This window comes from Marmota flaviventris, chromosome 13 (genome assembly GCF_047511675.1).
Source record: "Marmota flaviventris isolate mMarFla1 chromosome 13, mMarFla1.hap1, whole genome shotgun sequence".
NCBI lineage: Eukaryota > Metazoa > Chordata > Mammalia > Rodentia > Sciuridae > Marmota > Marmota flaviventris.
Window position 1 is genome coordinate 73,793,020 of NC_092510.1, and position 27,662 is coordinate 73,820,681.

The 27,662-nt window shown below is 38.6% G+C and overlaps 1 long non-coding RNA gene across 2 annotated transcripts in view; it reads left to right on the forward strand.

The window, feature by feature from the left end:
• Positions 1-20,444, forward strand: part of LOC114089196 (uncharacterized) — a 253,088-nt gene extending 232,644 nt beyond the window's left edge. The window contains exon 4 of one of the 2 annotated variants that reach the window (XR_011704050.1): positions 19,522-20,444. This is a non-coding gene — a long non-coding RNA (uncharacterized lncRNA). Of the gene's footprint in view, positions 1-3,935; positions 4,209-19,521 lie in introns of those variants that run through there. The other variant, XR_003582138.3, reaches the window with a different exon arrangement.
• Positions 20,445-27,662: the final 7,218 nt, after the last annotated feature.

Consider the following 27,662-nt stretch of genomic DNA (forward strand, 5'->3'; position numbering starts at 1 on the left):
TATTATAAGTCTATTTATATTTAAAAGTGATAATCCACTTACTAAGAATCTCACAATATTATTAGAAGAGATGAAGGGACAATGCCTCTCATTTCTGTCATATTGATAGTAGCCTTTTCAGGAATATCTCCCCTCTCTGTGTTCTGCAAATTATTGAAATCTTGCCCCTGGGACAGTGATAGTTCTTGCTAAAAGACACATAGAAAAATCTCCAGTTCTCATGAGTGAATCTTCCACTGAAATCTTCTCTTCTGCTGATTTTAACCATGAACTGTATTCTGGGGTGCCGTCTTTTTCATTGGCAATAAGAGTGTGTTTCCAATTCTTCTATAGAGAAAAAAATTTTCTAATGTACCATGATGCCTAGCATGAAATTCCTTTGACTATAACTGAAACATAAAAATCTGAGGATCATTTCTTATGGTTTCAGCTCTTGGTTAGTTTGGGGTTTTGCTTATTTTAACCTCAATGTCTGGTCTGAGCTTTCTCCAAGCTGCTTGATAATTCAGAGAGTCAACCTACAAGGCTGAGAAATGTGCGGGTAGTGGATGCTGACCTGTTCCTAGGGGAAGAGAGGATGCATCTACCTGCCTAGAAAAAACCTTTAAAGTTTCAACCCTCAAGGGCTGCTTTGTTTACTTTGGAACACTCTTATTATCATACAGAAAATAAGTGCTATAGATTTTCTATGTTGATTCTAGAATGAATAAATAATTAGAGATTTACAGGAGCAGTCGTCATTCAGATTTAAGCTGGACTAAGGATTTTTCTCAGTTTTCATACTAAAATAGCTTCAAAAATATGTGTATAATTTAGATAGGGCTTAATAATTTCCAAAGTTCTTCTATATCTTATGCCAACTTATTCTCTCAATTAACAAGTGAAGTAGGGAAGACTGTGTCATTATCATCATTCCCATGTAAGGAAGAGGAGAAAGAGATTCAGAGATGAGTGTTTTTGCTCAAGGCTACAGAGTTGCCGGCAGAGGAGAAAAGCTTCTAATCCAGGTCTTCTGACTCTTCCTGTTGTACAACACTTTATCATTAGACACCAAAACATCCAAATGAAATTGCATGAAATAGCAAATGTCCAGTGTGGATATTTTTTATTGCTTGTTTTGTAACTCATTAGTACTTCTTATAAAATAGGAAATCCTCCACTGTGCCAAATCCCTTGATATCAAATCATAAATCAGTGATTTTTAAGAAAATTAAGTTTAATACATGCTAAGTACTTACATATATCAATTTGCAGTTTTATGACTCATTTCACAAACCACACTTTGCATCTTCCTGAGTAGAATATTTTTTAAAAGCATTTAACTCCATGGAATCAAGGAATGACTCAGTGCCTGGATATACTTGCAGAATTAAATTCTTTGGAACTGTAACCGGTAGTAGATACTGACCTGTAATTCTCAGTTCCTAAACAGACTCTCAAACAAGAGTGTAATTGTGTTAGTCAGCTTTTTGCCACTGACAAGAAAAACTTAGAGGAAGAAAAGTTCATTTGGGGTTTATGGTTTCAAAGGTCTCAGTCCCTGGTTGGCCAACTCCATTGCTATGGACCTGATGTGAGGCAGAACAACATGGTTGAAGGGCACAGCAGAGGAAAGCTGCTCAGCTCATGGCAGCAAAGAAGAAGATAGACAGACAGACAGAGACCAAGACACAGAGAGTGAGCAATGAACCAGGGACAAGACAGAGTCTCCAAAGTCACGCTCCCAGTGACCTACTTCCTCTAACTACACTATCAACCTATATTTAACACCAAGTAGTCCATTCATCTAGGAATGGATTAATCCAGCAAATGGATTAATCCACTGGGGAGGTCAGAACCCCACTCGTTGCCTAAAAGTCCCACCTCTGGACCTGCTTGCTTTGGGGATCATGCTTTTAAAATATGATTATACACACCTGTAGTCCCAATGAGGCAGGAGGATCACAAATTCAAGGCTGGTCTCAGAAAGTAAGACTCTCAGAAACTTAGTGAGAACCTGTCTCAAAATAAAAAAGTAAAAAAGTTTGGGGATGTAGCTCAGTGTAACCCTGAATTCAATTCCCAGTAAAAAAAAAAGTAATGGGAGTGAGTTTTCAGGGGACATTTCAGATCTAAACCATAACAATAATTATCTAAAATAAGTTTTAAGGTGATATGAGAAACTAAAGTTGATGGGAAATGTAATAAGAATCTGAGAGAAATTTCCAATGAGGCATCCAGAGCTGGATCAAGGAAGAGCTTATCCAGGCTCCAGCTCTTTGATATAGGCCCAATCTGAGAAGAAACTTGTATTTCTCCTTCCATTTATTTCTTGACCCAGAGAGCCAGGAACTGTATCAATGAACCAGAAAGCATCTGCTGATTATCAGTGCTTCTCTGGGAGCTGGCCAAGGCACTGTGCCTCACTTTTGTATATTTATTCATGGAAAGCAACCGAGGAAAAAAATGTAAGACATGAGAGATGTGAGAACGTTTATTGCAGTAAACATTCTAAAAGGAATCTTTAAAGAACTCCTTCAGGTCAGATCATATAGGACAAGCACTGGGGAGAGACTGTTTCATAGGAAAAGAGTAAAGAGGTTCCAGGTGATGGAAGAAACTGCTAGGGGACTTGACTTGGAAAGGAAATTATGTATCTATTGACCTCTAGTTGATGACAAATCTGATAAGCAAAATTGTTGCTCATCTGAGAAGTGGGATAAGAGTAACCAATTTATTTTCAAATCTGGATTTATTTGATTTACCAGGAAGGCAGATGAAGAGATCAAAACATAATTAAATGTGGGTAGAAGTAAGTCAAGGCAAAACAAGGGGAAAGATCTGTTACTCTGAAGAGTCAAGGGTAAGTGAGAAAGTAATTAACTGTAGGAATCAGAATAATACTTTATTAAACCTGGCTTCCTCATTGGAAAGCAAGAAAGCAGAGTGTCCGAGAGACAGTAAAAAAGCTATAAGAAAATTGTAAGCTAAACACAAAAGACAATAGAACAAGTCATAAAGGGATATGAATAACATGACAGGGGCTTGAAGACAAATATGCAGTAAGAGAGCTAAACATGTTCTGGCAATGGTGGGCCAGATTGCTTGGATCAGTCCGCTTGCAGAGAACAACTAGCAAAGCTAGACAAAATATCAACTATGTGTATTTGAAGACATTGTCTAGCTCCTAAAATAGAAGGGATTTGCAGGACTCAAGGTCTGGAAAAGAAGCAAACCTTGCATTTGGCACTGCTTTTCTCTTCAAGAAAGTTGCTGATTGCTTAGAGGCTGAGGAATTGATCAGAACTTATGGAGGCCTCATAGGGCTGGTGGTATGAAAAATGAAGTTCAGAGTCCACTGAACGGGAGAGGCCCTGGTCCACGTTTAGCTTCTGGTGGGGAATCATGAATAGAAATCTAAGAATAAAGATAACTCAGAGAGCAGACCTCTATAACAGGGGTCAACAAACTTTCTCCTTTTTTTTTTTTTTTTTTGCAGGAGGTGGGGAGTAAAAGGCCAAATAATAAATAAGATTTTGCAGACCACATAGACTGTGTTACAGTGACTTTACTCTGCTTTTGCAGCAAGAGAGACATGGACAGTATGCAAACAGATGAGCCTGGTTTTGTGTCCAATAACATTCTACCTGCAAAAACAGGCCTAGAAACCTGTTCTTCATTGGAACATGGAATTGTTGAGTAGATTTTGGCTACTGTGCTGAGGCCAGACAAGCAGCTATGTAATAGACACTTGAATAATGGTGAGAGGTGACGACAAGGAGAGATTCAGGGAACTTTTGAAGCAGTTTGGGATTACTCTTTGTATGCCAGGCAGAAAAATGACCCACTCAAAGATGTCCAAATTCTAATTCTCTGTGGGAGCTGTGTATATGTTATTACATGGCAAAGGGGAGTCAAGGTTGCCAAAGACGAGAAACCGATCTTGAATTTTGCAGGTGGCTCCAAAGGAATCTGAGAGTGGAAGAGGGAGGCTGAAGAGTGGGAGTCAAGGAAGGAGATGTGATTATGGAAGCATCATTGTGTGATGTGAGAAAACCTTGACTGGCCATTGCTGACTTTGAAGATGGAAGACAACCACAAGACAAGAAATGCTAGCAGCCTCTGAAAGCTGGAAAATGCAAGAAGATGGAACTTGCTCTCCCAAAGCCTCCAGAAAAAAACAGCCTTTTTCTCAGCAAGGTCCATTTTGGACTTGTGACCTGCAGATTTGTAAGAGAATAAATTTGTTTTATTTTAAGCCACTAAAATTTGAGGCCACTTGTTGCAGCAGGAATAGGACACTAATATGCTCCTCATACCTGAGGGTGGTGCCTACAAGTGAGATAGCAAGGAACCTATGGACTAGGAGAAGAAGGAATGCTGAACTGGACAATCAGGCTGGAGCCAGTGCTACTCACTTCTTTGCAGCTCAATTATGCAAACTAATGAGCTATCAGTTTTCTAAATTCTATATTCTAGAAATTAGGATCAGCAACAATTACCCTGCTATTCATAATCCTTAATGATTTATGTTTCTTTATTCACCCAGCTCCCATCATTTCCATCCTGCTGTTCATGTGCTGAGATTGTGACATAAAATACACAAGTGAACATTGCTTCTTATGCAAAAAGAAGTCTACCTACATGACCTGAAGCTGATTAGGTCTCATTACATATAAATTCATAAAGTGGCAACAGTGGCAGGATTTGACCTTTGCAGGCACAAGATAGTGGCATGAAGGGCAAAAGGGAGAAAAATGAAGGTTACCTTGCAGAAGTCCTTCAATTTAGAAAAATAGAATATTAAAATGGGACACATCCTCCCCAAATTTTAGTTAAGGCATAAAGACAGTAGATGGTATTTCCTAAAGTGTTGGAGGGAAGTACTTTACAGGAGTAAACAACACTTACATATTGAGGATAAATGAGGGTATATTTATTAGAATCTGGAGAAGATTGTGTACAAATTTCTTTGTGTAGCCCTCTGATTCCTAATGCACTCAGGAGGGTGAGGGGCATGAGACCCAGGTTTAGTTGCGGGGGGGGGGGGGGAGAGCAGGTTTTTCCTGCATTTGGTGTACTCTATGGACTGATTCTTGACCTATGCCGGAGAGATGTTATCTGAAGCTGCTAGTGGAAGCAGAATAGAGGAAAAATCTGAAAAGCAATGCATTTCCTTGTGACAGTGGGCCAAAGGTATGCAAATCCTGAGGAACTGGCATGGAATCCATGTGTATCATAAGAATGTTGGTTTAGGGTCATTTAAAAATATATTTTATCCAAAAAGGTACCTGCCTGTCTAGGTAGTGGAGGCTTCTCACAGACAGAAGCTGAAGGTGATCTATTGGGTGCGGAAACTGAAGGATATTTGTGATAGTGAGCTGAAGGAGGACCTGCCAGGTCAAGAGAATTGCAGGTAGGAAGAGCCAGCAGGAAGTCACCAAAGGATCCTATTCCTATTGCTTCATTGCCTGTCCCTCCTCTGAACCCAGAAAGTCAGCAAAAGGAGTAGTGACTGCCCCTAAAACCTGATGAGAGCCCCTGAAGGGCCCTCAGAACCAGGAGTGCTTCCTTGGCCAGGTCATCTGAAGGCCAGGCCATGGCTGCTGTTCAAAGCAGGAGAAAAGGGGAAGGAGAGGATGAAAGGCTGGGCTGGGGCTGGAGTTGTGTATCTGAAGCTCATGGGACATGACTGAAGGCATGGGACTTGCAAGATTCCCCAGGGAACTTCCCACCCTCCCTCAGAGAGGAGGAATACAGAGATTAAGTCTGTGGGAAATGCCACTAATGAAATGGTGGGAAATAGTGTAGGAGTTCATTTTAAATACCAAGGGAAGCCACTCATCAAGCCTTCTTTCTGGTCAAAGACTCCCATTTATGAAGCCTCTGCCAGACATCAGGGTTCCAGTCTGTGATCATGTAAGAGGTCATGGGTCAAGGCCACCTAGTAATTATGTCCATAAGCTTGATGTTACCCGTCCAGAACTAAAGAATGAAGTCATTCAGCCAGAGATGTAAAAGTGAGTAGAATGACTAGGGAATGAACTTTGGGTTGTTTATTAATCTTTGGACTCACAGTCTCATTTGCTCTGATTATGAAGAGTAGTACTGCCACCAGTGCCTTCTAGAATAAAAGTCAATGACAATAACTTTAGTAGCATTAACTACAATTTACTAGTCTACACTCTTCCCGGCCCTGGCAAGGCCTTCTTTGCACAGTATTGTTAATCTTCCCTGGAACAAAAAGAAGAGAACATGTATTGACCAAGGACATGAATTAGGTCATGGCACAGAATTCTTATTTCCCATGCATAGCATCAGTGAATGGTCTGTTCCAGCCTATTAATTATTTAAATAGTTATTATCTATGTTTGTCCTTCTTGCTTGAAATGAAAACTGCTGACCTAAGCTTCCCTGCATACCATTTTGAAGCAATTCAGAGAGTGTGTGCTAAACATTTTTTTTTTAGCAGAGAAGAAAGGAGAGGATGATCTTACCATAAGCCAGCCAGCATGCCAGTCGTTTTTACATGAATTGTCTCATTTAATTTTGACAACAAACTTATAAAGTAGATATTTTACCTTCACTTTATAAATGAAAAGAGCAAGGTCACTAAGTTAATAAGTGGTAGGGCTCTGGCTAAAATTCCATTGTCTCATTTCATAACTTAGAATATAAAATATAGGCCTATATTCTTTTCAGAACACCATTCAGGAAGTGCTTTCTATACCATATCCCATTTTACTTCTCCATAGGCTCATGAAGCAGGTAAGAATTAAATGTTACAATGCTGATTTTATAGACTGAGCATTGGTAGAAGTGAGCATAAAAGGCAGCCTACATAACTTAATGAGCCAATGGATTTTACCCCTAAGAAAATTAGATGTGATCTGGCAGGTGTGTTATTTTTCAGCTATGTCTGGGTAGACAGAAAACAATGCCCTCCTCTCCCCGAGATTAATTTACTTCTTAATCCCTGGAACCTGTGAATATTACCTTACTGGGAAAAATTTTGAATATTACCTTATGAGGCAAAAGATAGGATTCAGGTAAGGATCTTGAGATGCAGAATTTATCCACATTACTTGGGTGATCTTCGGTGAATCCATATGTGTTCTTATTAAAAAGAAAAGAAAAGGGCAGAAACAGGTTGTAGAGTTTATGAACAGGTGTTCATAACAGCAATTTCAGAAGGACAATAGAGAGAAAGGAGGTTAATTTAAAAAAAAAGATAAAAAGAACATTTCATATAGCTGAATAAAACTATAAATTTTAAATAGAAAGACATCCCCAAGAGACAGGTAGGACAAATTTTAAAAGAATCTCACCAAGTTTTAGGACAATAAAAATTAAATGAAAATCCTAAAAACTTTCAGAGGAAGAAATATATTTCCTACAAAGGCACACAATTTGATTTACAGCACACATTTCTATATTCCAAAAGACAATGAAAAATGCCTTAAATATCCTTAAGTAAAAACGATTTTGAAGCAAACTTCCTGCTTTACCTAAATTTGCATGTAGGTAGAGGAGTTGAACTCTGGCCTGTATATATCTCAAAAATATAACCACTCATAGAACCTCCTTGAAAGAGTAACTGAGGAGCTGGGTGTGGTGGCACAAGCCTATAATCCTAGCAGCTTGGGAAACTGAGACAGGAGGATCATGAGTTCAAAGCCAGTCTCAGCAATGGCGAGGCTAAGCAACTCAGCGAGACCCTATCTCTAAATAAAACATAAAATAGGGCTGGGGATGTGGCTCAGTGGTTGAGTGCCCCTGAGTTCAACCCATGGTACCATCCCTCTCCCCCGTGTAACTGAGGATAGGCCAGTAAAACAAACACTCCAAAAAGTACACATGGGAAAAGTACAGGGTACACAAAGAGCAAATGTAAAACTATATTGTTGGGCTATATAATGGCCAATGAATAGTGAAAAAAGAACCATATAATATCAATACAGGAGGTTGTAGAGGCTAAGAAAGAAATGTAAAAATGTGATGATGTTATTGCTTTGTTAAAGGGAAGATTTTACTACTAAATAACAAAAGATATTGACAGAAAGAAATAAATTGAAATAAGTATACAATGTTAAAGGTAGTCATCCAAGGATGCAGGGATACCTAATAAAAGAAAAAATGCAACATTAGTCAATTCTAGAAAAAAAAAATCAAGAAAGGGTAAAAATTCTAATCACAGTGAAAAGGAAAGAGAAAGCAATTGCTAAGAATAGGTTCCAATGTATCCTCCATAACAATATGCATGGATTACATTTCCATATTGAAATGTAGAAATGTATATTGCAGAAAAAAATAGTTCAAGTTCAGATTGTTTAGAAAAAAATCCATCAAAAGATAACAAAGAATTGTTCAGAATTACTAACCAGTAATTCTGATGCTACATAAATTGCTTTCATTTCATAGATAAAGTGTTTTTTGTGTTTTTTTTTGGGGGGGTGGGGGTGGGGGGTTGTTTTTGTTATTTCTACTGGAGATTGAATGGAGGGATGCTTTCTCACTAAGCTACAGCCTCAGTCTTTATTTTTTAAAAAATTTTAAAATTTTAAGATAGGGTCTCAATAAAGTGCTGAGGCTATCTTTGAACTTATGATTCTCCTCCCTCAGCCTCCCAATCATTGAGTATGCCATTGTGCCTGATTAAAATTCAGATATGTTTTTTTCTTTTTGTGGTGCTAGGGATTGAACCCGGCGTCTGTGTGTGTTAGGCAAGCACCCTACTACTGAGCTACATTCCCAGCCTCAAAAAGTATTTTATTTTTTTTACTTTGGTCTATGAAGGTTGCATAATTACACAGACACATGTACACACACACACAGAATTATGAACCAATATTATTTATGAAATGGAGGGAGAAGACTTCCTAAAATACTAATAAAATCTAATAATGTCTTATAAGAAAATAAAAATCCTTATCAATGGTTTATTCTGAGAGATTCTTGAATTATCAAGCATTAGTTTCTTTTCTCGGGGAGGGGGGTGGGGAGGTGGTACCAGCGATTGAACCCAGGGGCACTCCACAACTGTGCCACATCCCTAGCCCTATTTTGTATTTTATTTAGAGATAGAGTATCACTGAGTTGCTTAGCTCTTTGCTTTTGCTGAGGCTAGCTTTGAACTTGTGATCCTCTTGCCTCAACCTCCCAAGCTGTGCCACCACACCCAGCTGGAGCATTAGTTTCTATTAATGAAAATCATTATGTTAACAGATTATAAAAAGGAGAAAACATATTCTCATCCCAAAATATTCCAAAGAAGTAATGAATATATCTAAATGTCCATTTTGGTCAAATTTCTAGTAAACTAGACAGAAGAAAGCTTCCCTACAATAAAAATTAAAAAAAAAAAAAACAAGCACAAATCACATTGAACCATGAAGATTTAGAAATGTTCACAATAAAATAATCAAGTTTTAAAATATGTAGAACTAAATCTCACAAGGAATATGCACCACCTCTATCAAGAAACTGTATCAAATTTTCCTGGAGGACTTGAACAAATGGAAAGGTATGATTTTACTGAATGAAGAGTCAATATTTTAAGACTGGCAGCTCTCCAACTTCAGGAAGTTCAGGATTATGAATTAAATTTATGATGGTGACTTTAAAACTAGTGTTTAGTTAAAACATACAAGGGTGATGAAAATGAAAATTTTGAACACAGAAGGAAAATATTGACAGATTTCATCAAATTTAAAACTATTGAATTAATAAATGTATCACAAAATTATTAAAAATGTGGGGGCATATTTTAAATATACTGTAAATATACCAAATAGCTGAACAAATCAAAAGGGAAAAAAACAAAACCCAAAGACATAAATAGCAAAAGGAATAAAGGTGATAAATAGATAATTGATAGAAAAAGAAATACCAATAACAGGAAAAAATGCTCATAGTATTCAGAGTTTGTAAGAGGAATATGAATTGGACGATTTCATACTTTTTTTTCAGGAGTATAAACTGGTAAAGTGTTATTAGGTAGAAATTTGTGAGTAAAATGCTCACACTTATCTTTTTTTCATTTTCAGACTGGTTCTTTTCACTCAGCCATTGATAGTTTGTTTCTTTTCATCCCTGAGTAACATTCTGTCTGGATATAGGATGGTTTTCTTATTCCTTCAACTATTGAAGGACATTTTAGAATATTGCAGGAATAAAGTTGTTATAAACACTCACATGCAGGTTTTGGTGTGGATATAAATTTCTAACTTTCCTCTTCACATAGGAGAGCAACTCCTGGATCATATGATAAGCCTGTTTTTATCTTTGTAAGAAATAGGGAAGGCTCTCCTAAAGAATTAGACCCTTTGCATTCCCACCAGTGATGAGTGAGAATCTCTGCTTCTCTATGTTCTTTCCAGCATTTGATGGCATCAGCATTTTACAGTTTAGCCATTCTAACTGGTGTACAGTGGTATCTCAATAATTTTTTATAATTTACTTATTTGTTCTAAGTTGTTAGAATGCACTAAAATGCACCCACTTTTCTACCTAGCAATATTTACCCATGTGCACAAAATGGCATGCACAGAGATATTCATTACAAAAACACTGCCTGAAACAGCAAAAAATTGTAGACAATCTTGGTTTTCATCAATACAGCAAGGGGTAAATAAAACAAATGATGGTGTATTTATGTTCAAAACTGATGAAAGACACCAAGTCACATTTTCAAGAAATCCGATGAACTCCAAGCAAGATAAAATGTGAGTCAAACTTAGGTTCTTCATAAAAATCTTCAATAATCTGTGAAAAAAAGATTACTTTTAAGGAAATAAGAGACTGACAGCTGAATTCTCAATAGAAACAATTGTGGATAATCCATGATGATTGTTAGGTGAGGTGGATTAAATGTGTTTTTGACTTAGGATATTTTTCCACTTACTCTGAGTGTATCAGGATATAACCCCATTGTAAATCAAGCAATATCTGGATATGATTTTATTTCTCAATTAAACAATAATAAAATGTACAAGAACAATTTATATATATGAAGACTGAAATCAACGTATTAAATATCTCTTTCATGAAAGCAGGAAAAAATTCAGCAAATTAAACTCCAAGAAAGTAGAAAGCAGGATGTAATATTAAGAATAAATATTAACAAAATTAAAAATAGAAATAAAGAAGATTTAAAAAGCCAAAAGTAGTTTTTTAAAAAATTTTTTAGTTGTCAATGGACCTTTATTTTATTTATTTGTATGTGGTGCTGAGAATCTAACCCAGTGCCTCACACATGCTAGGCAAGTACTCTATCACTGAGCCACTACCCCAGCACCTCCCACCTTTTTTTTTTAAATTTTAAGACTACTAAACTACCTGGCAAACTCCTTTTTAAAAAGGAAAACTCAACTGATATCAGGAAATAATAAACAGGGAGCTGACTGTATATTCTACAGATATTAAAATTAGTTAAGATGGCATTATGGACAACTTTATACCAATAAAATTGAAATATTTGTGAAACAAACATACTAGCAAAAATTACACTTGCCACAACTGACACAATATGAAGTGGAAATATGAATTTTCCTTTTATTGATTTCTTTGGGAGGAATGTTTGCATTAGATATGAATTATCTCTGCACACAGAAGCTCTAAGGAGGGCTTGCTCCTGTGGACTCTTAGCATGGTTCTATATGGTGAATAGAGGAAAGTGTTCTCCCTACACTTCCTCTTACACAATATTTGAAATTGTGCTGGGGCTGGTGATATAGCTCAGAGGTACAGCACTGCTCTAGCATATGCAAGGCCATGCTATCAGACCTCTGTATAAAGTAGACATTAAGTCCACCCTCTTCCTTTTCTCCTTCAAAAATGCATGCTGCTTGTAGTCTGGATCCAGACAGAATCAGACAATTTTGAACACAGAAGGAAAAAATTGACAATGCGTATTGCTCTTCCATGGGTTGTAATTAAGGCAAAGGGACAACTTTCCAAATATTATGACATAAAGGGAGTATGGTTATATTTTGTCTGACACTAAGTAATTTCTGACTTCCTATTCTAACACTGTTATGTATCTTCCCTACATTTTTTATTCTTTTATAATAACACTTCATATTCAATTAATCACAACCTAATATTGCTAAAAAGAAATGGGAGATTTATATATCTAATGTAAGCTGTGGACCACAGTAACTTACTAAGCAATAGCTAAGTGGGTCATAAATGATTGTAAGGTGTGTATAACATTTTGGACTACTTCACTAATGTGTGGGTGGTGAGCTATTCTTACACAGTAAGTAGAAGCTACCAGGTTTGGACTTCTATTTTAGTGCTCATTGAATAGTTATAGTAGTAGAGATAATAGTCATAAAATGACTATATGGTAAATAAAATAGTAAAATATCAGCCAAGGCTTTGTATCCCTGAGAAACTGGTAGCTTCCTCTCTCTTCTGTGGTATGATAGTTTTTTTATAGGCAACAGAAAGCATAAAGGGAAGTTTGAGTCACAGTTACAGAAATTTCATTAATTCTCAGAACTAAAATATGTTCTTCCTTCATCTTCTATGATATTGTTGTTTTCTATTTATATTTAATTAACTTTTAAAAATTTTATAGCAATTGTCTTCTGTTGGGAGGTGCTTCCATGCAAATATATCATATTTAAATATATAACAACAATAAAGTTGTGGTTTAAGACAGAGACTTTGCAGAAAAATTCAAGTAATTCCTTTTATTTATTCAGATACCCTGTTGTATTTTGTTGACACAATTCAATTTATTGGTCTGAAGGTTTATATCTTTTGCTCCAAAGAAGCCCTCTATATAAATGTCAAATTGCATATAGAATCTTGTCTATAAAACATAAATTTGAGAAGTTACTAAAGCAATGTATTATTTCTCTTCACATAATAACCATGCCTTCTCAGCAACAATCATTGAAATTCTTTGAATAATCTTCTAAGTCTTCAAAGAAAGGCAATAAGAAATGGGTCCTTCATCAAATGTTGCCTGTTGGATTAGTTTATCCAAACACATGTGACTGGTGGCCAGTAAGGAATTGTTTGTCATTGTATTTGTTTTTTAAATGTGCAGACATTTGCCTGTGTTGATCATTTTATGATACCTCATCTATTTACCTGTCATTCAAGCAGACCAGCCCTTAAGACTGACAGGCAGTACAAGTAAATGCATATGGGAATGGACAGGTTGGCAGGCCAGTACATTCCAAATGGGAGACATGCAATCCTCCATCTATTCAACTGGAGTCCTGTTTGCAGATCAGACCCCGCATACACCTCAGACTCCTTTGGGAAAGGTCATTAGGCATTTGTTGCTCCATTCTCACAAAGAACATGCTTAGACTGTGGTGAAATGAAATATGTCAATTACAATAAAAATGGCGACAGTCTCATTTTTCTGCTGAATTTCCCACTACAGAAAGGACTTCATTTTCAGCAAAAAGTTCTGCTATTGAAGAGATTTCCTGCTGCCCAAGATGACATTATCGACCCTCCACTCCCACCTCTATGAAGAATTATAATGAGGCAAGCAGGGAGAGGCAGCAGTACAACTGATTGCTGCAAACCAGTCCTCTCAACTAATCCCCTCCGCCTTATTAGTAATGCATAAAACCACGGAGCCAATCCACCGCAGATGAAATTTGTGAGGTCCCAACACTCTGGGTGTCTGTTAGGTGCTATGAAATGTGTGTTTAAGGGAAAACCTATGCCTGCATGGGGCTTAACTTTAAAATAATAATAATAATAATAATAATAATAATAATAATAATAATAATTGGAATATACTGTCTGCCAGACACTATGCTAGGTGCCAAACATACCTTCTGCTGAATCCTTTAAACCACCCTACAATGAACATATTATTTTCATCAACACTTTATAGAGGAGGAAACCACACTAGGTGATTTACAGTTATTAAGGAGTCTGTTTCCTGGTACAATGCTCTTTCTGTTCAGCTATAGAACTCTTCTATTAAGTTCACTGCATATGTTTCTACCCATGTGATGCGATCCATGAGGTTTAGTTATGTGTGTGTGTGTGTGTGTGTGTGTGTGTGCGCGCGCGCGCGCGCGCGCGCGCGCGCGCGCATGCGCACACACGCACTTTTGGATTGCTTCTATGCTCTGGAGCTGCACAGGAAAATCTTCACCCCCTCATGCACCTGACTACTTCTGCTTCACAAGAAATTATGCCATACCACGACACTTTCTTTTCTTTGGGGTCCTAATGCACCTCATAGTTTCTTGGTGACTATGACATAATGCAGTCATCCACAGGCTTTAGGAAGCAACCTTGTGTGACCTATCATCTCATCAAAGCAAGAAATCTATGAAGAGTGACAGAGAAGCTCTCTATCAGGAGATGAACACTGGTCATGGGCTGAATCCTGTCCAAAGCTGTGTTTTATTAGCTAACACAGGGTTTCTTTGTTTGCATTTCTAACAGATTGTATTCAATTAAAAAAAAGTTTCATGTCAGACCTGATTTGCACCTTCTCTTGAAAAACAAGAAATTGGTAACACAGTGCTCGTTTTTGCATGCTGTTGGCATCCTCCTTTAGAAGTGGATAAATTCTCAGATCTAACCCAGCCCCTTCTACTAGTGTCTCTATCTCCACCTACGACCAGCATTCCTCAGTGATGCTCATTGTCCACCTGGTGGGCTCTTTGAGTTTGCTGACTTCTGTTTCGCTCGTGTCATGACTTTCATCATTGGAGTCCTGGCTAGCAAGGCATCTGTCCAGAGTGATCAGCCAGGACGGCCCTTGTCTATTCACAGAGGGATGGGGACTGTTGTGAAGCCCTGTCTGGCCTTTTGTTTTTGTGGAATACTTCCATTGCTCACAGCCAGCAGAACCCTACCCTATTATCCAGTCAAGAGAGTAAGCAGCCGACCACCCCCTGCAATGTGTTCACCCCAATTCCCCGGTGGTTTGTGGGATTGTGAGAAGCTCTAAGGATACCCAGGAAATGTGATTCCTGGCTGGAAACTCGAGGGCATCCTTTTCATCCAAATGAAGACTCATGGCTTATATTTGTTTTCTGCCCAGCTGTAAATCATCTGGTGAATGTCAGTTCTTTCCTAAAACGGAGGAGAATGATATGGACAGAGTCGGATCTATTATTTATGCTGGCAGTATTTCAGTGCTGTACTTGGTAGTAGCTCCCTTGTTTTCAGTTTAACAAGTTTTTTGAGGTATTTTCTATGCTGTGTTGAGTGGCCACTGATTACACTGTTGTAAAGCACTATGATATGCATTATCTTATTTAATCCTTATGTTAATCTAATGAAGTGGATTTTAATTAACCCTACTTTTACAAACGATGGCCCTGAAGCTGAAAAGGGATATTATCCAACATCAGTGTGAGAAGTAACACAACCAAGATTTGGGGCTCTATTTCAATGCGGTGCCTACACTTTATAATGTTATCTCAGGGTGTACCAGTTTAGAGAAAATGTTCTCATTGATAGAAGAAAAAAAATGATTCTCTGGATTCTTCTAGTTTGTTATGTGTATCAAATGGGGACAAAAGTATTGATGAAAAGGTTCCCTCTTTTGCTACATAGAAACAACCATTTTCTTTCTTTCTTTCTTTTCAGTTCATGCTGCTGATTAGGGAAAGCCACATTAGTCTGGAAGAGGGAGCCTCAGCATTTCAACCACTGCTGATGTCCACCATGATTGGCACAGATGCTGATCTTTGTGACAAAACCCTATGCTGAACCAACACTGCAGGTGCCACTGAAGTCCCAGTGCCCTCAATACTGCTGACACTTATTACCACAGGCATGAGGTGGCCCAGTGGCTGCTGAGTATCTCCATCAGGGCTGTGGACAGCACTGGCACCAAGGATGTGCAAAGGAGGGCTGTGCACCCTGCAGCACTGGGCCACCCAGGATGCGCGGCTCTTTGGGGAATGGGCACAGAGATAAAGTGATGTAGTTCAGTCAAAGTGGCAGTTGGATGCTATGGAGCTAAGAGTTATTTTCTATTAGACCTACTAAGTGGAGGGCAAGAGTGATGAGGTCCTCCTTCTCTCCTATGTCCCAGACAGAACACTCTATGATCACTTTCCTTCTTTTCTTTTCCTTCCCTCTCCCTCCCTCCATCTCTCCTTCCCTTCCTTCCTTTCTTTTCTTCATATACTCATTCCTTCTCTCTCTCTCTCTCTCTCTCTCTCTCTCTCTCTCTCTCTCTCTCTCTCTCTCTCTTATTTTCTTTCTTTCCTTCTTTCTTTCAAAAGAGCCCAGGGCCTCCTACACATGCATGCAAACCACACACTTTACCACTGAGCTACATTTCCAATTCTTCCATGTTCACATTCAATCAGGCCCTCCTGCAGGTGAGCAGAAGGCAGCAGTAACATTATTTTTTAAGTGAGATATCCCCGAGTTAGCTATTTATCAACACATTTTACCCTAATTCTAGGAGAAAGGCATATATATACTGTTATTGTTTAGATATGAGGTGTCCCACAAAAGGTCACTTGCAAGATAGTGCAAGAATGTTTAGAGATTGAAATGATTGTGTTATAAGAATCTTAACCTGATCAGTGCTTCTGATAGGGATTTTCTAGGTGGCAACTATAGGCAGGTAGAGGTGGATCATTGGGGGGCATGTTTTGGGGGTTTATATTTTGTCCACAGTCTTCCCCCCCCTGCCAGCCAACTCTCTCTCTCCCTCTCTCCCTCCTTCCTGCTGCATGTCTCGGGTAGCTTTCCTCCACCATGCCCTTCTGCCATGACGTTCTGCCTCACCTCAGGCCTAGAACAACAGAGCACATTGGCCATCTATGCACTGAGGGACTGAGACCTCTGAAACTAAGAGCACCAAATAAACTTTTTCTCCTCTAAAATTGTTCTTGTCAAGTCTTTTGGTCACAGCAGTGAAACAGCTGACTAAAACAGAAATTAGTACCAAGAGTGGGGTTGTTACTGTGACTCACCTGACCATGTGGTTCAGAAGCTTTTGGAGCTTTGGGGAATTTGTGGGAGAAATTTTGAAAAGTTTAAAGATAACAATTTGGTAAAGTTTTAGAATTGTTGCAAGTGGAGATCAATATGTGATTCTGGTGGGAACTCAGAAGACCAGAATGCTGATAGGACTGTGGATAGGAAAAATCTGGGCTTGTAGGGTTTCAGAGGAAGAGGACACTACTGGAAATTGGACTAGAGGTCCTTCATCTTATGTTCTGGCTAAGAATTGTCTACATTTTGCCCACATCCTGAGACTTTCTGTGAGGCTAAATTTAAAGGTGAGGGGCTTCTTAATCTGGTGGAAGAAATTTCTAGGCAGCATAGTACTTGGGTAGTGGCATGGGTATTGCTGGTGGCTTTTAGCCAAGTTTATTGTGATAATCAGGAGCAGAAAGCAAAGCAGAAAGATTTTAAAAAACTTAAGAGTTTGGCTAGAAAACTATGAGTATAACTGCAGCTAAGGAACGTGTGGTTGTTAAGGATAATCAACCACTAAAAAGATACTAAAGACTTGGCCCAGACAATAAAAAAGATGATTTTAGGGCATCTCAGGAATTGACCAAATCATATCCATCTCAGGTTTAAAGGTGTAAAAGTGAAAATTCCTTTGAGGAGAGACCAGTAGGCCACTTTGCCTGCAGAGAATGGCCTAGGAAGTTGATTCACCAAGTACAGCCACCCAGGTATTCAGAGGCTGCTGCAACAGGGATCCCAGGAGGCTGCTGGAGATAGACCTCAGCAGCAACCACGCGGTGCTGATTCTGCAGGAATGCAGGATGCTGGAGTTAGGGTGTCATGGAGGCTTCCACTGAGGTTTTAAAGGAAGGCCTGAGAAGCCAGGAAAAGTGCCCCAGGGTTGGAGACCCTGAGGTCACCCCTGAAAGGGTAATGGTGGAGATGTGAGAAGGAAGCCAAAGCTGCAGGGGAGACCCCTGAGATTAAGAAATGCCAGTACTATAAAAGGAAAGCTGCAGGAATTGAGCAGACACAGCTAACAGAGAGGCCATGTGGGCTACAACCAGCAAAGCCGCTACACAATCCCTTTGCACAAAACATTAGCATGCCATGTGCCCCAGATGCTAGACATGGAACTACAGAACTTGTTTGCCCAGCTAGATTTTGGTCTTGTTTTGGTTCCAAACTTTCTTTCTAAAAACAGAATCCCCTGTTTAACCATTGGAATGTTTACTGTGCCTTTATATATTGGATATATGTAACTTGCTTCTGAGTTTTACAGGGGTGCATGCTGAGAATTTGCCTTGAGTGTCAGAGGAGACTTGGGACTTGGACTTTATGGAACTCTTGGAAATGAATTAAAATATATTTTGCATTGTGAGATGTGCAGGGTTTGGGAGGGCCAGGGAACACAATGTTATGGTTTAGATAAGAGGCGTTCCCCAAAAGCTCAAGTGTGAGAAATGACAGAACGTTTAGAGGTGAAATGACTGGATTATGAGAGCCTTAACCTAGGGATTAACTGAGTGGTAACTATAGGCAGGTAGGGTATGGCTGAAGGAGGTAGGCCATTGAGGGCATGCCTTTGGGGTTTGCATTTTGTCCATGGTGAGGGAGCTGTCTCTCTCTCACTGCAATGTCCTGAGTTCCTTTTTTTCCACCATGCCCTTCTGCTATAATATTCTGCCTCACCTCACAGCAAGAGGTAGGCATCTATGGACTGAGACCCCTGAAACCCGAGCACCAAATAAACTTTTCTTCCTCTAAAATTTGTTCTTGTCAGATCTTTTGGTCACAGCAATAAAAAAAGGTAACTGAAACATGCATATAATGCCATTAATTTCCTCATCCAACAAACAAACAAGCTAAATATCTGGTATGTATCAGATAAGTAACATAACTCCTTCAATTTGTTCATGTCTATAATCACATATTACCTTAGTCTTTTTGTGCTTCTATAACAAAATACCTGAGACTGGGTTATTTATAAAGAACAGAAATTTAATTTTCTTATAGTTCTGGAGTTGAGGAAATCCACGACAAAAGCATCAGAATCTGGTGAGGATCTTCTTATTGTGTCCCTCACATGGTAGAAGTTGGGGGCAGGGGAGAGAATGAACGCACTCCTCATACCATCCCTGAGGACTCTGCCTTTATAACTTGATCACTTCTTACTATTATTACATTGGCCATTAAGTTGGAGGGGACCAAAAAATTTCAATCATAGCACATCTATAAATGTGTAACTACACATAGTATGAGATTTACTGGTCTAGAGATGAACCCAGAGTGCTGTCAGAGCAGACAGGAGGGGTCCTCTACTTCCTCTCGCCTACCTTAGGGAATTCAGAGGAGGTTTCTGGATGAAACAGTATCTGAGCTGACATTTGAAGGACAAATAAAACTTAGGCAGACATGATGGGGAAAATAAAAGGCACTGATGGAAGAAAACTTGGCATGTTGGAATGACTGGTAGGAGACAAGATTACAGTGGCTTGTGAATGGTGAGGTTTGGGGTCAATACATAGTCTAGACCAAGATCATGAAGGACCTTGAGCATTAAGCTTGAAAAAGCCATTAAAAATATAAGCCAGCAAATGACATGGTCACATTACATTTCAGATCACTACTCTATGCAGAATGAAAGATGGACCTACTGAGGAGGAGGAACCAAGAGAAATTCCTCTCTCTCTTAGAAGTTGACGCTCAGGCACTGGACATCTCAGAGCCGCAGAGGATTGAGGGAACACCTAGCAAGCCAGTCACATCAGCCTGCCAATCAGCAGGTGACAGCTGCTCCAAACACTCTCCTGACAATCCCTGTGGTGCAGGAGCCTCTGGGAGAGGAGAAAGCTTCAGCCTGCCTTATTACCAAGGGATATCTGATGGATGGTACAAAGCCATGATGGGCATATGTAACCCCCAGGCCTGGGAGGACCAAGGGGATTCAACGCCACTGTCATCTTCAGGAGCCTGGAGAATCTGACAGTAAAGAGGACTCGGACCAGCCTTAGCTGGATAATGACAGCAATGGTAGTTATGGAGTAGGGCTGGGCCTGAGGCCAAATGAGTTGGCAGGGTTTGCCTGGCCTCTGCCTTGCCCGCCCCCCTCAGTTCCATCTGTCTGGCGGTGGGTGTTAGCCTTGAAGAGCACCAGCCTTCAAATCTGGCAATTCAGAAAAGAGGAAGAAGGCACAGAAGATGTATGCTCATGGGTGAAAGACTGCCTAATATGTCCAGAGCTAGTATGGCCACAGGGATCCTTTAAACACTCTTCCCATCCTTGGCATACTCTCCCTTTTGTTTGCTATTATTATGCTTAAAGGGATGCTAAATTAATGTGTCCATAAAGTCATTTCTAATGGAGCAAAGGAAAGCAAACCTCATTTGAAACGCCTTAAGCAAGAATGAATTAACTGCTCAAGTCACTGAAATGTTCAGCAGAACTGTAAGGCACAGTAGGATCTGGGATTCAGAATCATGTGAAAGATTCTCTCATTGCATTCAAGGCTTAGAGCATTTTAACTGCTTAGCATTCTAGTAAGAGACCCTTGCTTTTTCATGAAAGTAAAAGTTGAATTTTAGTTCAATTTTCCTGGTTTGGATCATTTGTTGTCTCTGAGACACCACAACACCTAGAAGTATGGGAATTGTGATTGATGAGGTTGGGGTTCCATGCCCATGCTTGGAAGTGGAAGGGGTTTTTCCATTCCTACCCAAATCACATGGATTAGCAGTTGGAGGTTGGTAGGTTCTTAAGGAACTATGGTTACCATTACTGGTCAAAGCAGGAAGACAGCAGGCAAAAATCAATAGACATCCAATCTCACCAAGTCTTTGGTTTACCATGCTATATAGATTAGAAATGAATAATTCTAATGGAGATTACCTGCTGCTGATAATAGTGATGATGTAAATCATCATTGGTACCGTATGAAGAGGTTTGTGTCATTTGGTACATAGTCTCCCAAGTATTTTCCTAGTCAGGAGACTGGTTTAGGCACTTTGGTGGCTTAATGTATAATTGACTAGTTATACAGGATATGGGATTATTTGGGAACTAAGAGGCATGCTCTTTAAATGTTTAGTGAGATGACTAAATCATAACTTATATCTATATATGTTAGATAGATGGTTAAAATAGAAGTTTCATATGACTCCCAGCAACATGGTAGGATTGTTTTCAAATTAAGTCCTTAAGACTTTTCCTTCATACCTTTCATGAAATTGTTATTTTATCAAATACATTTATAATTTAAAATAACATAAAGACACAAAGTCAGAATATCAGGCATGATTTCCTCAGAGTGCTATCTGGGGGTCCTGACTTCAAACTCTCTGTGTTGGCACAAAACACCTACCACCATGTATTAAATAAAAGAGGAGCAAATGCAAGACTGTCACACTCTAATCTCACCCGGAAAGTGAAAAAACAAATATAGCTTGCCAATCCATGAATAGACCATTGTATCCACCCAGGTCAGGGTGCTCAGGGTCTTTCCTGGGATGCTGGTCTTTAGAATGGGAAGAAAATAGTCACAAAACATTTTGAAGAAAGAATTTCCCTGCCAGGGTGACAAAATATGGTCACCAGTGTACAAAGAAGCCCAGGATGACATCAAGTGTTCAAGGTGATTTGGGGTGAAAACGCGAAGAATGATGATGCTGATGACAGTTCCTGTTCATCTAGTGTCGATGACTTGCCAGACATTTATGTTATCTTATTTCATGATTTGGTGAGATAAGCTACTTTTCATATTTATATATGAGAAAACTGAGGCATGAAATTAAAACATTCCCCGGCAGAGCTGAAATTTAACTCAATTTGACAACCTCTTTTCTTTTCCTTTCTTCCTTCCTTCCTTCCTTCTTCATTCCTTCCTCTCTTCCTTCTTTCCTTCCTTCCTTTCTCTTTTTTCTTTCTTTTTTTTTGGGGGGGGTGGTGGTTACCAGGATTTAACCCACAGGCAATTAACCACTGAGCCGCATCCTAAGCCCTTTTTAAATTTTTTTATTTTGAGACAGGATCTCCCTAAGTTGCTTAGAGCCTTACTAAGTTGCTGAGGCTGGCCTTAAACTTGTAATCCTCCTGCCTCAGCTTCCTGAGCAGCTGGAGTTATAGGTGTGCACCACCATGCCTGGCCTCTTTCTATAAGATCTTAGGTGCCATTTATAGAAATGTTTGTGAGGGAAAGCTTGCTGGGAGAGAGCAATTGAGGCAGTAAACCAAACTTTTTTTTTTCTTAGTTTTAAAATAGTGGTAAAATACATATGTGCCATAAAATTTACCACTTTAACTTAAAAAGTGTAACCACCATCATCATCCATTTCCTTCCCAAACTGAAACTCTGTACCCATAAATAATAACTCCCTGTTTCTCCCTGCCTACAGATCCTACAACTACCATTCTGTTTCTATCTCTACAAGTTGGACTACATTAGGTATATAAGTGGAATCATACAGTATTTGGACCCTTGTGACTTGTTTATTTCACTTACCCTTCAAGGTATATCCATGATATAGCATGTGTCAGAATTTTCTTCCTTTTTAAGGCTGTATCATATTTCATTGTGTGTATATATATATATACACACACACACACACAGGTACACTATATTTATTCATTTATCTGTCAATGGACACTTGGGTTGCTTCTGCCTCTGGGGTATTGTGAATTAATACTCTACTTAACGTTGGTGTACAAATATATATCTCTGTCTATGCCTTTGAACTTTGAGGGTATATACAAGTAGTGGAAAGTGCTGAGTCATATGGTAATTTTACATTTAGTTTTTTAAAGAACTGCCATAGTAACTGTACCATTTTAAATTCCTACTAGCAGATCACAAGAGTCCTGGTTCCTCTGCGTCCTTACCAACTTTTAATATTTCTTTTTGTAATGGCCATCCCAGTGGATGTAACGGGTATGTCTTGATGATTTTTATTTGCATTTCCCTAATGATTAGTGATGCTGAGAATCTTTTCATGTGCTTAGTGGTCATCTGTATAACTTTTTTGGAGAAATGCTCACTCAATTCATTTGCCCATTTGTTAATTGGGTTTCTGTTGTTGAACTGTAGCAGTTCTTTATATATTCTGGATATTAACACCTTATCAGATATATGATTTGAAAATACTTTCATCACTTTGATGGGCACCTTTTCACTCTGTTGAGAGTGTCCTTTTAGTTTTGATGTAGGTAAATTTATCTATTCTGATTTCACTCAAGCTTTTGGTGAGTTATCCAAGAATCATCACCAAATCCAGTGTTATGAGGCTTTTCTCTTTGCTTTCTTTTAATAGTTTTATAGTTTTAGCTTAGGTTTTTCAGTCCATCATTTTAAGTTAGTTTGTGTATATGGTGTAAAGTAGGAGTCTAACTTCATTACTTTACAAGCAGTTCTCCCAGCACCGTTTGTTGAAAAGACTGTCTTTTCTCCCTTGGATGGTTTTGGCACACTTGTCAAAAAAACATTTTGACCATATGTGAGGATTTATTTCTGGGATCTCTATTCTATTTTAGTAGCCTATATCTCTATCTTTATGCCAGTACCACACTGTTTTGATTAGCTTTGTAGTAAGTTTTGAAATCATGGAGACTGAGACCTCCAATTTTGTTCTTCTTTTCCCACAATTGTTTTGGTAATTGGGATCCCATAAGAATTTTAGGATGGATTTTTCTATTTCTGAAAAAATGCTGAGATTTTAGTTGGAATGGCATTGGATTGGTAGATTCCTCTGATGGAGTGAAATTTCTGGATAGGCTGAATTTCATAACTTGGACAGTGCGTTGTGAAAATGCTCAGCCAGCAACTCAATTTGTGTGAGTTCAACTCAGTAAGATGTTACTTCTGTCCTGGGACCTATGTAAGGAGGCATTCTTTCTTATTGGGCTTGAGTTTACTTATCTTTAGAGAGGTAGTTTTCCTAAGATGGTAATCATAATTAGAATATATTTACTTGCTCTGTTTTAATAGGATAGACTATCATGCTTACATTATTTTTTTTCATTTTTGTTTAAAATATTTCTCTCATAAACTTCTAGAACTGCATAAGTTGGTTTTAAGGTAAAAATAGTATAGTTGTTGTTGCTCCTACTGTTCCATATAGAAAACATAGCCAACTGCTTCTAAATAGAAAAAAAGTTTTTAAATTTTGTTTTAAAATTTTTGTTTTTAGAGTGGGTTCTTAAGATAGTGTGAAAGCCATGCTTTCTGACAAGGAGTCCCTAAACTGAAAATGGGCTAAGATTTCTTGCAGCAATATCATGGTTTTTAATATTTTCCTACAGGCAGAATAGAAAGCAAGGTTCAAGTTTCTTCTTTCTAGCACATTGCTGATGGCAGAGGTGACTGGCAGAAAGTAAAAGATTAAACTCAGAGTTGGTGAACCACAGCTCATGGGCCAAATCCAGCCCACCACCTGTTTCTTAAAAAGAAAATTGGAACATAGCCATTCTCCTTCTTTTATGCATTGTCTGTAACCACAGAGTTGAGTAGTTGTGACAGAGACCATATGGCCCACAAGCCTAAAATACATACTGTTTGGTCTTTTATAGCACAAGTTTGTTGACCTCTGGACTAGACTATTAAAAGGTGATGATTGAGTAATTTAGTTCAGCCTTCTCATTTTAAATATGATAAAAATGAAGATACTAATGTCATATATCAGCTGTTAGGAGTGAAGAGTTCCAGGCTGGCAGCATGGGACAGAATGAAAGAGATAGAAGGGCTTTGGCAGACCTGCCACTCCTGTACAGAAGCAGAGTCTCCAGACAGGAAATGCTGTCAGCGAAATGTCTGCAGCATATGAAAGTCCAAGGGAAGGTGAGTTTGTGATTCTCACAATGCCCGATGAGGTTTCTAAGAGGAGAGGAGGATGGCATCAGGAGTTGGAACCAAACAGTGGGAATCAGTGATGGGATCTGGGAACCAGTATGCAGAGGTGTAAAACTAAGCACGAATTCCAGCAACGCATGTGCAGGAGTCCTGGGGGCTGGGCCATATGAGTTATTCAATCAGGTGTGGGGACACCAGGTATCAGAGCACATGAAGTGCTGACAAGCATTAAGCCCAGGGTGAGTGAGATGAGTCAATAAATAAGAAAAAAGATTCTTAAGATTTATATCAAGCAGTGTCCCAGTAAGAAACACAAGACACCCTAAAATTAACATAATCTAAGGAGAATGCCATGTTTGGCCTGTGTGATTGATAGAGTGTGGCTGAATTGATGGTGTGTTACTTCTGAGATTAGGTTTTATATGACTTTAGCTTCCATCTTTGGATTTCTTTCTCTCCCTTTCATATCTTTCACTTTCTCAACAAACTCTCTTACTGGATGTGTAAATGAATGAAAGAGGAAAAGATAAATATGGCACTCAACACCTGGGGCTCCCATTTTCCTTTCCCCGGCTCAGCATGCTGGTGATCAGAGCTGAGACCTTTCATGGTTTAGCCTTCCCACATCTCCACCTGCTCCCCATCACTCAAATCTCCATCTGTGAAAATAGAACTGGCTTTTTTACTGGTTGCTTTCATTCAAGACGTTATAGCAGAAATGCTGGGGGTGGAATCTAGGGGGTGGTCCTTTTCACTTTTTGAATTATTTCCTTTGAAGACAAAAAGTTCTAATCATTCTTGAACCAATGATTTCATCCTACTTAGGGGGAAAGTTTAATAAATTAGTACATTATTCTGGTGGATTAGTTGGCCAGCATGAAGCTGTCCTTTGAATAATAATACACTTTGAGCCAAAACTCCTTTGCTTTCTAAATCAGAAAAATAGAATGGGCTTGATTTATATGTTTCCAAGGGGATAAAAACTGTCTACAGAAACCTGCTTTGCTTTCTCATCTCAATCCTTCATTTTTAGATAATCACACACAAAAGCTTAAAAGTGTCTACTGACTTCATCATCTATAATGACTGCCAAGTATCATGGTACTTGGGAGTCTTTTGCAAAGTCAACATATTACCAACATCAACTAATTTTGGACTACTTACTTATTCATTCACTCTTTAAACATTTACTAAACATATATTACTTACTTTCTTTCATGAAGCTTCAGGAACATAAAAATAAATAAATAAACCTCTGTTCAAGAATAGCTCATAACCAACCCAGGTTTAACAAAACGTTTTGGGCTAAAAGTTACAAAAAGAATGTATGCAAATAATTTTTGGGATAGTTATAGTTTTTTATAGTCTCTGAAAATTTTTGACCCTTAACAGTAAGATATCACTCATTTAGCCCTTATATTTTTATTAAACCAGAAAAGGTTGCTATAAACATGAAATCTCTACAAAAGGAAAAAATTAGATTTCAAGTTGTCTCAGTACGATGGTGTTTGGAAATGATGAAAATGATAGGTAGAACACAACACAGAAGGAATGAGATGCTTCATAATTCATTAGAAAATATTCAGAATAGAACTTAAGTACACATTGCATCACTGTAAAGTTGTTATCTCACTAATACATAAGCCAATGAAATTATCTTCATACAATTTTCCAAGAATCAAGACATCTCTACAGCATCTACACCTTTGGAGGGTTTAATGTTTAATACCTTTATCTATTACATGTTTTTATTCTAGAACTTATGCTTTATTAATATGTTCTGAAACAGCTAGTTCTACTTAAAATTTAATAGCCATCTGTCTTTGAAAATATACAATTTCAAACAGAGGCCACAATACTGGGTTATTTTGCTGATGTGAGAGGTAAAGTCATTAAACATTCTTGGAGAGAGGTGCAAAGCTTAGGGACTGTCCTTTATCCAGGTAGAGAGGATGAGTGCTGAGTCTGAAATCTGAACTTGAGGACCATTGAACACACTGCCACTAAAATTCTTAGTATTCATTTCTCTTAAAACCGTTTACAGATGTGCAGAGATTAGTTGGCTTCAGGCATTCTGTTATCTAGGAGGAGTAACTGGTTTGGTAGCTAAAATTAGAATAAAAACCAACCAACCAACAAACTTGGTGTTCTAATGTAGGTGAGGTGTTATAGCAAGAGACCCAAGCTGGCAGGAGAGGTCCTTAATCCTTGTGAAATGTAAGTGGCAAAAAGTACCCAGGCATATTATGGAAGGACAATGCTGTTTCACTCTCATGTCTACATTTGAGTTTGAAAGGCTGAGAGCTAGAGTTATTCACCATTCACACTGCCACACATTTTTACAGCATGCTTCTTATTACATGGATTTAAATATATCAGGGTGATGGGTGAGGGGGCGATGGAGGAAGCCGGAAGGGAAATTAGAAGGCATGTGGCTTTCAGCTGTTTTTTTCAGTTTAAACTTAGTGTGGGGGGGAGATTTTCTCATCTTTTTTTAAAAAACAAAAACATTAGAGTAATGAAAATATGAATAACCAAAATAACCATAGCCACAAGTCACGGAGAGTATATTATACACTCCGTGTAGTTAGGTCCAATGTAAATGTTCTAAGTACCTCATCTCATTTCATGTCCCCTGTGTTTCCCCCACTCTCCCCTAACAGTAAAATTCTATTCCAGAACTATTCCCTTCACATATTGTAGCATAAGCACTGGAAAAGGATTCTACTGTATTTACAATTCTGAATTTATAAGATCTCCTTCACTCTTGACCTTGTTGGAGCTACGTTATGCTTTGAGGTGGTTAACAGGGTGCCTCTGACTGCTGAGGGGAGTGGACTCTCTTTCCTCCTCACCCATACTCAGGCTTACACAAAGCAGAGTGTTTTTTTCTTGGGCTTATTATCAGAGGAAGTGACACCTCCT